General features: G+C 36.3%; 1 non-coding gene across 1 annotated transcript; it reads left to right on the forward strand.

The window, feature by feature from the left end:
- The first annotated feature begins 2,200 nt into the window (after positions 1 to 2,200).
- On the forward strand, positions 2,201 to 2,307 carry LOC130506130 (small nucleolar RNA R71). Its single transcript, XR_008941897.1, has one exon. It is a non-coding gene; the product is annotated as a small nucleolar RNA R71 (small nucleolar RNA).
- Positions 2,308 to 4,926: the final 2,619 nt, after the last annotated feature.

Raw genomic sequence — 4,926 nt, forward strand, 5'->3', positions numbered from 1 at the left:
TACCTCTTTTAGTTTTGGGTTGAGTCTCCTTTGCTGTTCTATAGATGTTTTTGCATCTTCTTCGAGGTGGATGCGGTGCATGCAAAGATCAGGAGCTATTCCGGGAATATCATCGAGAGAATACCCGATCGCTCTCCGATACTTACGCAGCTTGTTTAAAAGAAGCGCAAGCTCTCCATTCGTGAGATTAGCGTTAACAATGACAGGGTATGATTTATCGCAAAGGAATGCATATTTCAGGTCAGCTGGAAGTGGTTTCAGTTCCACCTTGGGCGCTTTTTCTTTAGTCCATTTGGTCGATGAAGAAAATGAACGATCAATAGTTTCCCTAAGGAATTGATCCGTAATGATTTCAGAATCATCTTTTTCTTCATTTGCATCTCTGATACTTGCGTCCATGAGGTTCGCATAATCTTCTGTTCTGTTATCTACGTTCAGAATTTCTTGTTCATCAGGAGTGAATGTGTCTTCTGATGAATTGGTAGCACATATATCCATAAGGTATTCTTTCTCCAGCTCAGAAACTTCTTCTGTGTAAAAAGCGTGATCGTCTATCAGAGGACATTTTACTAGTTTTTCCATGTCGAAGTTCATTGATATATCTCCGACATTTAAGTTAATCTTTCCTCCTTTACAATCTACTATTGCTCCTGCTGTAGCCAAAAAGGGCCGACCTAATATAAGGGGGTCTTGCGGCAATTGTTTATACTTGAGTACAACAAAATCTGCTGGTATGAAGCAATCATCAATTTTGACTGGTACATCTACGAGGATTCCCTCAGGTACCCTAGTAGAACGATCAGCTAAGACTAGCGTAATAGGCGTTGGAACGAATTTATAATATCCTAGTGAAACTGCCACAGAGTATGGCATGAGGTTTACACTAGAACCAAGATCACATAGAGATCGAGAAAAACGTGTGTTTTGTATCTTACAATCTAGGACAAAACTACCAGGGTCAGACCTTTTGATTGAAGTTTCTCCTTGTATCATCGCACTTACTTCCTCTGACACCAGCATGACGCATTGTTCTCCACTCGAGGATATCATATCTTTTACGTACTTTTTCACCGAGGGGGCTATCTTAAGAGCGTCACTGAGGGACATCTCGAGAGTGATTTTGTCGAAAGCCTTTTTGCAGATTGCATGTTCCAATGCTTTCTTAGTTTGTGGTTTGTTTGGAGGAAATGGGGGAGGAGTTCTATAAACTCGTTCAGTCCCGGTAGATTGTGTATTGCTATTGCTTGTGCCGCTAGACGGTCGATCGTTTTCCTTCCCAGAGGATCGATCGACATTTGGTTCATCCAGATGGTCGATTTCGACTTTGGCATCAGGATTCTCTTTGTCTAAATCTATAGTTTTCCCCTGATTCTTTTTATTTGAAGAGTTTTTCCTTTGTTCTGATGTTCCTGAGTCGGAGTCATTGTCGAGAAGTTCTATGGGGTTGGAATTGCTTTTTCCCGCGTTATCGATGAATTTTTTATTGCTGGCATCTTCTCTGGGATTCGTTTCAAGGTGTTTTCCGCTTCGTAACATCACAGCATATGCCTGGCGTTTTGCTCCAGGGTTAGCATCGGTCCTTCCAGGAAGACGACCTGTCTCTTTTTTTAGAGTAGTCGCAAGGTTAGCAATTTTGACTTCCATTCCCCGTAGGTGTTCAATTAGAGAATCCATCTTCTGATTTAGCTCACCGTAAACACTATTTACTTTCCCGTTGAATTCAGATTTCATTTTACGGTTTCCTGTAAGAGCCTGTTTTAGATTGTACTTTTCTCTTCCAGTACGAGACTGTATACAGATTTCATAGTCTCGTGTAAAGCTGTCGACGTTAAACACAGAATGAGGATCAGTATCATCTAATTCTTCTATAAAGTCGAGCTCATCGTCTGATATAGGAGGAGTTTTATTGTAGTACTGACACAGGTTAGGTGGGGTTCGATCTGTTAGAAGGGAATGAAGCGAATTTATAGAATTTTTAATCTCGGCTAACTCAGTATTTTCTATTGAGATTATAGCTTTTTCTTTTTCTTTTTCTTCATTCATCTCTTCATAAGATCTTCCTGTTGCCATGTTTTCGATTAGGCGTCTTGCTTCCATAGGATTTCTAGTAACGAAATTCCCTTCGCTTGCTGTATCAAGCGTTGTCTTATAGCTCAGAATAACACCTTTGTAAAAGATCTTAAGAAATTGTGGTTCTGGATAACCATGGTGGGGGCATTCGAGTTCGTAACTCTTGAATCTTCCCCATGCATTTTTGAATGATTCCTGAGGATCTTGACGGAAGGTAGAGATTCGCCTCCTCACTTCCCAATAACGAGTATCGTCGAAGAATTGCTTAAGGAAAGCATTTCTAATCTCTTTCCAGCTAGTCAGGGATCCTCTTGGTAGACAGTTTAGCCATCTTAAGGCTCCCCCTTCTAATGAAAATGGAAAAAGTCTGCAACGAATATACTCGCCTGGAATTAATTCCTCTAGACCCTCGATGTGGTCTTGTGGATGTTCTAGAGAAGATCCTTTAAAAGGGTTTCGACGCATCATACTATAATAATCAACATTAAACTTGGTTTTCGAGGTGACATCGTCAAGTATTCTGATAGCGGACCTATTGGAATAGGTCCTATCGGGGTTTAAGTAGTCTTGCAAGGGCAATTTAATTTGTTTACCTACGTTCAAGGTAGAGTTTGACTTAACAGGGATTTCAGTCCCCTGTTTTTCATTAGTTTGGCTAGAAGTGTTGCTTGATTGACCTATTGGTTCAGTTTGGACTACTTTCTCATTATTAGCATCGGTAAGAGGGTACTTACCTGCTTCTGGCTGGGTGGTATCGATCGATAACGTTCCGGATGAAATGATCGATTCTTCTGTATCTGCGTCGCTCGATTGACAATGTTCCGTGTCGATCGATGCTTGGCCGACATCTGTATTCTCCATCCTTTGTGTTGTAAAACAAAAGAATAGAAAAATTAGCAAAAGTAACAAAGTCTATGCTAAATTCTAAATTAAATCTAAAAGTAATAAGAAAGAGTCTCCGGCAACGGCGCCAAATTTGATATCACTCAAATTACCCTAAAAAGTGAATTACTCTCTCAAATAAGAGGTTCAGATGCAGTACTTAGGGATCGAATCCACAAGGACTCTAGGATTACTTGAAGGCTTAATTAAATAGAAATAAAGATAGACTTAAGGTTTTATATGTTTTAAACAGTAAATATTAATGTGAACAAGAGAGTTGTTCAGTAACTGAAGTGAAGGTTGTTTCTAAATGAGGAGAATAGCTAGATTCAGGTATTTCTCGGGCATGAATTTATGCAGTTTGAAAGTGACATTAGGGCTTTAGTCCTTGTACTCAATCAATTGGTACGACCAGTAGGGTCTCCTTTACTAGATCCTGGATCTCAACTGTCGTTTGTTGATCTCGGAAAAGAGTCGATCGATATGACTTTTGTCTAATCGATCGATACACCTTTCATACAATCGATCGCTACAACGATGGTTGTGTCGATCGATGGTAATTCTAGCAAGCATTATCGATTTGGTTGAACACGTTCTCTAATGATCTAGACCACCTTTCGCATGAGTCTAGTCAGTTAGATCACTTTAATTTGTTTCAGGGTAAGGAGAGTATACAATTGGTTATCTCTTCAAACCTAAGATCTAGATTTAAGGGTGATCAATCCTAAATCTAGTATTAAGAATAACTAAGTGAAAGAACTAGTTTAATTACCCTAACAATTATCACAATCTCATCACATGATTCACCCTTATGAGAAACCTAAATCTAACAATTAGGTTTACTCAGACATATTCATGAGAGACAAGATCATGATGGTTTGAATAAAACTTAATATGAAATAAGGAACACAAAGAGTAATGAGTAAGATAAAAAGGGAGTTCAAGATCTTCTTTGTTTTGCAGTCTCAGATCTATCTCTCCAACTCTAAATCTTTTCCTAAGGTAGTCAAATTGCTTCTCTTCTCCAATAGGTCTCTAGGCAAGTTTGCCTCTAAAATGATACAAAACCCTAGTATATAAAGCCTAACAGGCGGCCAGGGCTAATTGTGTAAATAGCACACTTTATGATACTTGAAAATCTTCTAAATCATAATCCATCGAATGGCTAAATATCGATCGACACTCTTCCATCTCTGTCGATCGATTGTAATTGACTCTAATCGTCCGATCTCGAATGATTCCTATCGGTCGATTCTTCATTCGTGAGAATACTCCAAAATGCCTTAAAAGTATTGCTTTCTTCAATTAAGTATCTGTGCCTGAAAATACTCTAAAACACTTTGAAAACGTAATAAATATGAATGAAAACTCTCATATACCATGACTAAAAACGGGTGAAATTCATGGTATATCAATTATCGTTTCATATGCCGAGGGAAGTTACGAACGGTTAACAATGCTCTAGATATAATTATATTATATTTTATGCAGTTATTTTTTTAAGTTAGACCCAACCTTTTATTAATTGGTCATACAAGATAATTAATAGAATATATATATATATGCATATATTAAAATTTTCGAAAAATCTGTTTAACAAGATCTTACCAAGATATTAATTTTCAAAAGTTATATATAAATAATTTAATTAATTTCATAATTAGTTTTAAAATATTATTGTACATTAATATATTCAGTAATAGTTTATAAAACGAAAATAAATATTCTATCCTACTTTTATATATTATATAATCACAATCAATTATATTAAAACAAAATTATTATGTTGACATAAATATTTTAACAATATCTTAATTTTCAAACAAATTATGTAATTTCATAATTAGCAATGAAATATTTTTATGCATTAACATATATTCAGTTATTATTTATAAAATTAAAAATACAAATTATATCATATTTTTATCTATTTTATAATCATAATAAATCATGTTAAAAATTATTATATTGAAC

The sequence above is a fragment of the Raphanus sativus genome, unplaced genomic scaffold, assembly GCF_000801105.2.
Source record: "Raphanus sativus cultivar WK10039 unplaced genomic scaffold, ASM80110v3 Scaffold2911, whole genome shotgun sequence".
Taxonomy (NCBI): Eukaryota; Viridiplantae; Streptophyta; class Magnoliopsida; order Brassicales; family Brassicaceae; genus Raphanus; species Raphanus sativus.